We start from the raw sequence: 10,845 nt of genomic DNA on the forward strand, positions 1-10,845 counted from the left end.
TTTTGCACATTTGACTTAAATATAAGTTTTCCCTTTCTACATAATCCACAATATGGCCAAAGTAAATTATGAGGTAGCATCTGTATCATTGGTACTAATGTTAAAAAATCATGAATATTCAAATATTTTACCAATGTCTTTAATTATGCTGAGCATGTGTTTTCAAGACACACACAATTTTCCATTGCATATTAGGAGCTCTGTGGCTGCCTACACAGTATTAAATATGTGGAGAAATTTATTACTGCAGGGTATACATGGTTGTAGCTCTTAGAGATCTGATTTGTTTGAGATCTGATTTGTTCAGAATTGTCAAAAAACAAATGGCTACTGATTAAATTTAAGCCAATATTCCAGACACATACTACTTCTTAACTAGAAAAAGAAAAATAATGTATAAATAAGAAACTGTGTTCTATTTACATGACGACTTTTGTAACATTTCCACTTATAGAACAGTTTAGAATATATGAGCCTGGTATTGATATATCTATATCAATCTATATCAAATATAGAAATAAAACAAGATATCAGATATATATTACTTGTAAGAAATAAAAGGTGACTTCTGCTGATTCATGTAGAAATTAATTAAAGAAATATCCAGTAGCCACATAAATTGGGGTAGAAATGGAAAAGCATTTCTTAGCATGGAATCTTGTATGTTGACATAGAACTAAACGGGAGGACCCTGGTGAAACTGGGCACAATGACCTTTGAATTCTCATGAATTTTCTCTGTCAGTGGAAGAAGGTCCTTTATCCCCAGCAGTAGTAGTTTCCCCATCTACAGAAGTGGGTTACCTACCCCCAGTGGTACTGACCTCTTTACCCACAGTCATATATTTCTTTCCATTTCTGTCTGAGGGGCAAGGGAACAGACTCTATTGGCCTCTGGGACAGTTGCCATGCAAGCCACTGTTGATTCTTCTCAGAACTCATGGCCTGCATCCCACTTTGCATCAAGACCAATAGCTGGACACAAGTCATTGCAGTTCCCTAAAGTTGAGGTACACTATAAGACTTATGAGTAGACATGTTACACTTCAAAGAACTACTTGGCTTCTAACTTACACAGACAAAAATCAAAGACCGTATGTGTGGATGGATAATTAGGGTACGGGACACTAATGTTAGAAATACAAGGTTGGATATAATGAATAACACAGGCTCACTACACAGAGATTCTATGTTCAGTGTTTCAGCTCAAGAAGTCAGGAAGGGCTCTAACAGTTTGTTTAGTTGTGTGGCTGAAACAAGGTGTCCCACAGTGAGAGAGTTGGAAATGCCCAACCCATCTTGGTTTAATGTAGAGGAAGGAATTCAAAGACTTAGAAAGATTGGAAATGCTAGTGTTCCTAGAAGTTGTGGCATCTGGGCCACCCAACAGCCAAAAATGAGGCACAGTGCCTAGTGGGCCTCTGGGTCTTTGGAGGCAATGGAGTCTATCTGGTTATCTTATTCCAGCCCTTTCACCAAGTGAACAGAAAAGCTTCTAGAACAAGAGAGGACTCTGTAGCAGGTCCAAGCTGCTGTGCAAGTTGCTCACTACATCAGGATAATGGCTCAGCAGACTCAGTGGTGTCAGCAGAACATAGAAATAATGTGTGGGTTCTATCTTGGCCCCTCAGCTGTAGAGTAATGCAAACCTTAGGATTTCACTGCAAATCCTTGCCATTCTCTGCAGATATGTATCCTCCTTTTGAGAAACAGTTCTTGACTTGTAATTGAGCCTTAGAGACTGAATGCTGATTGATGGGCCACTAGGTTTCCATATGACCTGATCCTCTCATCAGGAACTGGGCATTATCTAACCTACCAAGTCATAAAGTTGCATGTGCACAGCAACATTCCATCCTCAAATCGAAGTGGTGTATATGTAACAGAACATGAAAAGGCCCTGAAAGTATGAGTATGTTACATGAAGAGTGGCCTAAATACCCATGATCTCTACTCCTGCTGCACCATCTTCTCCCTGCCAGCTTGCAGTTATGGCTTCATAGGCAGTAACTAAGATCAGTTAACAGAGCAGAAGAGACGCCAGGATTTGCAGATGGTTTGCAGATGGTTCTGTAGAAATGAAGCTGACATCTGTAGCACCACAGCCCCATTTTGGAACATCCCTGAAGGACTTGGTGAGGGAAATCTTCTCAAAGCAGTGCATTTGTTAGCCACTTTGCTCTGCAGGAGAAATGGCAGAAATGTGATTGTCCACTGATATATGGGCTGTGGCCCATGGAATGGCTGAAATATCAGGGATTTAAGAGGAACATGATTGAAAAATTGATGACAGAAATATTTAGGGAAAAAGTATGTATTTGGCATCTCTGACTGGTAAAAAAGTGAAGATATTTGTGTTCCATATGAAGGCCTCTCAGTGGGTGACCTAAGAAGAGGAAGATTTTGATGATCAAATACATCAAGATATATTGGCCAGTTGGCCAGTTCTGTAATAGCAGTTACTTCCCCCAGTCTCCCTTGTCATTGTCCAGAGCTCCTGAACAAGGTGGCCCTGATAGAAGGGAGGTAGGTTACTCATGAGCTCAACAGCATGAACTTGAGTTCACGAAAGTCAATCAGCCTGAGAGCATCAAAGAACAGTGACAAGACCTCATATGGAACCAACCTCTGGCATGACTAACCAGCTGCCTGGTGGCAGGCTCACCATGTCCATCATGAAGTGGTCAAAAGGAGATGACAAGAGTGAATATCAACATTCTAGGAATCAGTGAACTAAGATGGACTGGAATGGGTGAATTTAACTCAGATGACCATTATATCTACTACTGTGGGCAGGAATCCCATAGAAGAAATGGAGTAGCCATCATAGTCAACAAAAGAGTCCAAAATGCAGTACTTGGATACAAACTCAAAAACGGCAGAGTGAACTCTGTTCATTTTTATGGTAAACCATTCAATATCATTGTAATCCAAGTCTATGACCTGACCAGTAATACTGAAGAAGCTGAAGTTGAACAGTTCTATGAAGACCTACAAGACCTTCTAAAACTAACACCCAAAACAGATGCCCTTTTCATTATAGGGGACTGGAATGCAAAAGTAGGAAGACAAGAAACACCTGGAGTAACAGGCAAACTTGGCCTTGGAGTACAGAATGAAGAAGGGCAAAGGCTAATAGAGTTCTGCCAAGAGAGTGCACTGGTCATAGCAAACATCCTCTTCCAACAACACAAGAGAAAACTCTACACATGGACATCACCAGATGGTCAACACTGAAATCAGATTGATTATATTCTTTGCAGCCAAAGAAGAAGAAGCTCTATACAGTCAGAAAAAAATAAGACTGGGAGACTATGGCTCAGATCATGAACTCCTTAATGCCAAATTCAGACCGAAATTGAAGAAAGTGGAAAAAACTGCTAGACCATTCAGGTATGACCTAAATCTAATCCCTTATGAATATACAGTGGAAGTGAGAAATATATTTAAAGGACTAGATCTGATAGAGTACCTGATGAAGTATGGATGGAGGTTCGTGACATTGTATAGGAGACAGGAATCAAGACCATTCACAAGAAAAAGAAATGCAAAAACAAAAATGGCTGTCTGAGGAGGCCTTACTAATAGCTGTGAAAAGAAGGGAAGTGAAAAGTAAAGGAGAAAAGGAAAGATAAACCCATTTGAATGCAGAGTTCCAAAGAATAGAAAGGAGAGATAAGAAAGCCTTCCTCAACGATCAATGCAAAAAAATAGAGGAAAACAATAGAATGAGAAAGACCAATGTTCTTTTCAAGAAAATTAGAGATACCATGGGAACATTTCATACAAAGATGGGCACAATAAAGGACAGAAATGGTAGGGACCTAACAGAAGCAGAAGATATTAAGAAGAGGTGGCAAGAATACACAGAAGAACTGTACAAAAAAGATCTTCACAAAACAGATAATCCTGATGGTGTGATCACTCACCTAGAGCCAGGCATCCTGGAATGTGAAGTCAAGTGGGTCTTAGGAAGCATCACTACGAACAAAGCTAGTGGAGGTGATGGAATACCAGTTGAGCTAATTCAAATCCTGAAAGATGACACTGTGAAGGTGCTGCACTCAATATGCCAGCAAATTTGGAAAACAAAGCGGTGGCCACAGGACTGGAAAAGGTCAGTTTTCATTCCAGTCCCAAAGAAAAGCAATGCCAAAGAATGCTCAAACTACTGCACAATTGCACTCATCTCACATGCTAGAAGAGTAATGCTTATGGTTCCCCAAGCCAGGCTTCAACAATGCATGAACTGTGAACTTCCAGATAGATGATCAAGCTGGTTTTAGAAAAAGCAGAGGAACCAGAGATCAAATTGCCAACATCTGCTGAATCATCAAAAAAGCAAGAGAGTTCCAGAAAACATCTATTTCTGCTTTATTGACTATGCCAAAGCCTTTGACTGTGTGGATCACAATACACTGTGGAAAATTCTGAAAGAGATGGGAATACCAGACCACCTGAGCTGCCTCTTGAAAAACCTATATACAGGTCAGGAAGCAACAGTTAGAACTGGACATGGAACAACAGGCTGGTTCCAAATAGGAAAAGGAGTACATCAAGGCTGTATATTGTCACTCTGCTTATTTAACTTATATGCAGAGTTCATGCTGGGCTGGAGGAAGCACAAGTTGGAATCAAGATTACTGGGAAAAAATATCAATAACCTCAGATATGAGATGACACCACCCTTATGCCAGAACGTGAAGAAGTACTAAACAGCCTGTTGATGAAAGTGAAAGAGGGGAGTGAAAAAGTTGGCTTAAATCTCAACATTCAGAGAACTAAGATCATGGCATCTGGTCCCATCACTTCATGGCAAATAAATGGGGAAATAGTGGAAACAGTGGTTGACTTTATGTTTCTGGGCTCAAAAATCACTGCAGATGGTGATTGCAGCCATGTAATTAAAAGACACTCCTTGGAAGGAAAATTATGACCAACCTAGACAGAATATTAAAAAGCAGAGACATTCCTTTTCCAACAAATTACTGTCTAATCACGGCTGTGGTTTTTCTAGTGGTCAGGTATGGATGTGAGAGTTGGACTATAAAGAAAGCTGAGCACTGAAGAATTGATGCTTTTGAACTGTGGTGTTGGAGAAGACTCTTGAAAAATTTCTGGACTGCAAGGAGATCCAACCAGTCCATCCTAAAGGAGATCAGTCCTGGGTGTTCATTGGAAGGACTGATGTTGAAGCTGAAACTCCAATACTTTAGCCACCTGATGCAAAGAGCTGACTCATTGGAAAAGACTCTGATTTGGGGAAAGAGCGAGGGCAGGAGGAGAAGGGGACGACAGAGGATAAGATGGTTGGATGTCACCACAGACTCAAAGGACATGGGTTTGAGTAGACTCCAGGAGTTGGTGATGGACAGGGAGGCCTGGCGTGCTGCATGCAGTTCATGGTGTTGCAGAGTCGGACATGACTGAGCGACCGAACTGAACTGAACTGATCATAACTTCACACCATGCATTCATTTCAAGTTACAATACAGCATTCTTTGCCTTTTAGCTTTACTTTTAAAACAGAAATAGTTACAAAATCACTTATTTAAAGATATGCTATATTTATTTATTTTTTTATATTTTCTTTCTTTAATATAAATTCATTTATCTTAATTGGAGGTTAATTACTTTACAATATTGTATTGGTTTTGCCATACATCAACATGAATCCATCATGGAAGATATACTATATTTACAAAGAGTTATTCAGAGCAAATCAATTGGAAGAGCAAAGAGATATTTCATCTCAAGAACTTTGATAGTTTCACACCACACATAGATTACAAGTTTATTAAACGTGATTTAGTGACCAGTGAGAAACTCACTCAGAGTTTCACTCAATTTTATTATCATTAAACTTAGGTGTTATTATTTTTTACTGCAGAATATCTGTTTGGTGGTTTAGTCGCTAAGTCGTGCCCACCTCTTGTGACCCCATGGACTGTAGTCTGCCAGGCTTGTCTGTCGATGGGATTTTCCATGCTAGAATACTCAAGTGGGTTGCCATTTCCTCTTCCAGGGGATCATTTGGACCCAGGAATCGAACCTAGATTTCCTGCACTGCAGGCGGATTCCTGCACTGCAGGAGGGTTCTTTATTGACTGGACTGGGAGAGAAGCCCTGAATGCCTGTTTAATGTCTCTAATTTGCATCTATAAAATAATGGACACGTGTTTAGAGAAATATTTGCTAGGAGAAAGGAAGCTGGGGATTATGACGATATAAAAAATGAGGCTGAGTCTTTTTCAGCCCTTCAATTCAACTTAATAAAGCCCTCTGGGAGTGATTACCTAGGGTTACCTAGGGAGATAATGATTCAGTAACTATTCAATGCATCTCATTTTGCCACTGTTTAATCTCACCCTCCTCCCCCCGGCCCCCCGCCCCCAAAAAAGCTCTCTTGAAGCTAGTGTTTATCTGACTAAAAAGTAGCTTTATTTCTCGTTGTTCAGGGCCCTTCCTGAATACTCTTCGAGATAAAGATTTAGATGACAGGATCCATGACCAGAAGTAACTTCAGATGAAGCATACACTTCTAAAAGCTGAAGCACTCAAGCAAAACATTTAAATAAAGAGGATAATATTGACAGCTTTATAAATACAAATAAGTCCCTTTAGTAGGTGCATAATTTCCTTTTATTTAAAGTCATGAAAATGATGCTGTCAGGTAGAATTTTGAAAAATAAATCTGAATCATGAATATATTAGAAATCTATCTCACAAGATAAAATCTTGCAACAAAATGTAGATATTCTTTTCAGTAACATTTGCTACATTTGATAAAATTATTCATTGAATATTGCATTTTTAGTTAAAATGGTCATTTTAAATGATTTTTCTTTTTAAAATAGTGTTGTGACCCCTCATAATCTATGTGTGTTCACTCATAACAGGATATAATCAAAATAAAACAATTAATCAAGAAGAGAAATTTCAGCCACCACCTAATGTCTATTTATTATATTAGAAATCAACTCTATTTGCAATAATGCAAAATTATCAATTAACTAAATTGTTTTCTTTATTTGTAAACATAGAAGTTTTGTCTAAGATCACATTTAATATTTACATATATAAATACTTATAATTTTTGACATATTGTGCAAGAGGAAATAATTTTGTATTCACATAGCTAGCATTCAGGAGTAAGTAAGAACTGAATCTGATAAACTTTTTAGTTTTTTAGTAATCATTTTTATTTTGTTTTATTTTTATTCTATGGTTACATACGAATAAAAATAATTTATATCCACAAAATCTCTGCAGATGGTGATTGCAGCCATGTAATTAAAAGACGTTTACTCCTTGGAAGAAAATTTTGAGCAACCTAGATAGTATATTCAAAAGCAGAGATATTACTTTGCCGACTAAGGCCCGTCTAGTCAAGGCTATGGTTTTTCCAGTAGTCATGTATGGATGTGAGAGTTGGACTGTGAAGAAGGCTGAGCGCTGAAGAATTGCTGCTTTTGAACTGTGGTGTTGGAGAAGACTCTTGAGAGTCCCTTGTACTCTCCATTCACTGAACTGAACTAATATCAATTTATATCCATTTATATATCAGCAGATTTTAAATATATGTATAAACAGAGATGGGTATATATTTATGTATCATAAATACATCAAAGAGCTATCTGATTTATTTAAAAATCTGTGCTTCATATTTTCTTTGGTTTAATAAAACAGTTTTACATGTGGAAAAACCCATATGTAAATGATGTCATTGCACTTATATTTGCAGTGATGATGCAACTTGAATGTGTTCAAATCTAAATTAATCTTCCAATAATATCCTTCTTCAGTTCAGTTCAGTTCAGTCGCTCAGTCGTGTCCGACTCTTTGCACCCCATGAATTGCAGCACGCCAGGCCTCCTTGTCCATCACCAACTCCCGGAGTCCACTCAGACTCACGTTCATCAAGTCAGTGATGCCATCCAGCCATCTCATCCTCTGTCGTCCCCTTCTCCTCCTGCCTCCAATCCCTCCCAGTTCTAAACATAATTAAAATTATTTGTGTACCTTTAGAATTTTCCTTGTTTTTATAATTAGGAATTGTAAGAAATATAAAACTATAATTTTAAAGATAGATTTTTATATTATTTTCTTTGTAGTCATGAGTATGCTATGTCTAAAGATTTTAAGATTTTCATAGTTATTTCTCTGGATGTTATATATTGAATCAGTTCTAATTTTCTAATTGGTTCTTTTGACTTTTCTAGTTTCTGCAATGATTATAGTATCATGTTTTATTTTGATGGACATCCTCCTAGTTTCTGTAGACATACTTTATCACAGTAAGGCATAAACCTTTTCCCATTAAAAACTTCAATTAAGAGGTATTAGCAAACCATATTGCTATGACATAAGTCAGTTCAGTTCAGTCGCTCAGTTGTCTCCGACTCTTTGTGAAACCATGAACTGCAGCAAGCCAGGCTCCCTGTCCATCACCAACTCCTGGAGTCTACTCAAACCCATGTCCATCGAGTCAGTGATGCCATCCAACCATCTCATTCTCTGTCATCCCCTTCTCCTCCTGACCCCAATCCTTCCCAGCATCACATTCTTTTCAAATGAGTCAGCTCTTCGCATCACGTAGCTAAAGTATTGGAGTTTCAGCTTCAACATCAGTCCTTCCAATGAATACCCAGGACTGATCTCCTTTAGGATGGACTGGTTGGATCTCTTGCAGTCCAAAGACTCTTGAGAGTCTTCTCCAACACCACAGTTCAAAAGCATCAATTCTTCAGTGCTCAGCTTTCTTTATAGTCCAACTCTCACATCCACACCTGACCACTGGAAAAACCATAACCTTGACTAGACAGACATTTGTTGGCAAAGTAATGTCTCTGCTTTTTAATATTCTGTCTAGGTTGGTCATAACTTTCTTTCTGAGGAGTAAGTGTCTTTTAATTACATGGCTGCAATCACCATCTGCAGTGATTTTTGAGCCCAGAAAAATAAAGTTAGACATTGTTTCCACTATTTCCCTATCTATTTGACATGAAGTGATGGGACAGATGCCATGATCTTAGTTTTCCAAAAGTTGAGCTTTAAGCCAACTTTTTCACTTCCCTCTTTCACTTTCATCAACAGGCTGTTTAGTACTTCTTCACTTTCTGCCATAAGGGCAGTGTCATCTGCATACCTGAGGTTACTGATATTTCTCCCAGCAATCTTGATTCCAGCCTGTGCTTCTTCTAGCCTAGGGTTTCTCATGATATACTCTGCATATAAGTTAAATAAGCAGGGTGACAATATACAGCCTTGACATATTTCTTTTCCTATTTGGAATCAGTCTGTTGTTCCATGTCCAGTTCTAACTGTTGTTTCCTGATCTTCATGTAAGTTTCTCAAGAGGCAGCTCAGGTATCTGGTATTCTCGTCTTTTTCAGAATTTTCCACAGTTTGTTGTGATCCACACAGTCAAAGGTTTTGGCATAGTCAATAAAGCAGAAATAGATGTTTTTATGGAACTCTCTTGCTTTTTCGATGATCCAGTGGATGTTGGCAATTTGATCGGTGATTCCTCTGCTTTTCTAAAGCCAGCTTGAGCATCTATCTGAAAGTTCATGGTTCATGCATTGTTGAAGCCTGGCTTGGAGAATTTTAAGCATTACTTTACTAGTGTGTGAGATGAGTGCAATTGTGTGGTAGTTTGAGCATTTTTTGGCATTGTCTTTCTTTGGGATTGGAATGAAAACTGACCTTTTCCAGTCCTGTGGCCACTGCTCAGATTTCCAAATTTGCTGGCATATTGAGTGCAGCACCTTCACAGTGTCATCTTTCAGGATTTGAATTAGCTCAACTGGTATTCCATCACCTCCACTAGCTTTGTTCATAGTGATGCTTCCTAAGGTCCACTTGACTTCACATTCCAGGATGTCTGGCTCTAGGTGAGTGATCACACCATCATGATTATCTGTTTTGTGAAGATCTTTTTTGTACAGTTCTTCTGTGTATTCTTGCCACCTCTTCTTAATATCTTCTGCTTCTGTTAGGTCTCTACCATTTCTGTCCTTTATTGTGCCCATTTTTGCATGAAATGGGCTTCCCTGGTGGCTCAGATGGTAAAGCATCTGCCTGCAATGCAGGAGACCCAGGTTCGATTCCTGGGTAGGGAAGATCCCCTGGAGACGGAAATGGCAATCCACTCCAGCACTCTTGCCTGGAAAATCCCATGGACGGGGGAGCCTGATAGGCTACAGTCTATGGGGTTGCAAAGAGTCGGACACGACTGAGCAACTTCACTTTCACTTTGCATGAAATATTCCCTTGGTATCTCTAATTTTCTTGAAGGTATCTGTAGTCTTTCAGATTATATTGTTTTCCTCTATTTCTTTGCATTGATTGCTGAGGAAGGCTTTCTTATCTCTCCTTGCTATTCTTTGGAACTTAAATACTCCATGTATAAAATAGCATTTGTAGAACTGTATATAGGTATTTGTTAACCTAGGAGGTCAATAACTATTAAGTAACAGGTATAGTCTTTCAAAGACTTCCCTGTAGCTCAGCTGATAAAGAATCCACCTGCAATTTGAGAGACCCTGGTTCATTTCCTGGGATGGGTAATTCCCTTGGAGAAGGGATAGCCTACCCACTCCAGTATTCATGGGCTTCTATTGTGGCTCAGATGGTAAAGAATCCACCTGAAATGTGGGGGACCTGGGTTGGGAGATCCCCTGGAGTAGGACATGGCAACCCACTCCAGTATTTTTGCCTGGAGAATCCCCATGTACAGAGGAGACTGATGGGCTACAGTCCATGGGGTCACAAAGAGCTGGACATGACTGAGCAGCTAAGTACAGCACATATTCTTTCAAAAATATTTTCAGTAAAATTTGGA

The 10,845-nt window shown here is 39.0% G+C and overlaps 1 non-coding gene across 1 annotated transcript; it reads left to right on the forward strand.

Annotated features, from left to right (window-relative positions):
* Positions 1–10,051: 10,051 nt before the first annotated feature.
* On the forward strand, positions 10,052–10,123 carry TRNAC-GCA (transfer RNA cysteine (anticodon GCA)). The gene has a single exon. It is a non-coding gene; the product is annotated as a tRNA-Cys (tRNA).
* Positions 10,124–10,845: the final 722 nt, after the last annotated feature.

Source organism: Ovis aries, chromosome 12 (genome assembly GCF_016772045.2).
Source record: "Ovis aries strain OAR_USU_Benz2616 breed Rambouillet chromosome 12, ARS-UI_Ramb_v3.0, whole genome shotgun sequence".
Classification (NCBI taxonomy): domain Eukaryota; kingdom Metazoa; phylum Chordata; class Mammalia; order Artiodactyla; family Bovidae; genus Ovis; species Ovis aries.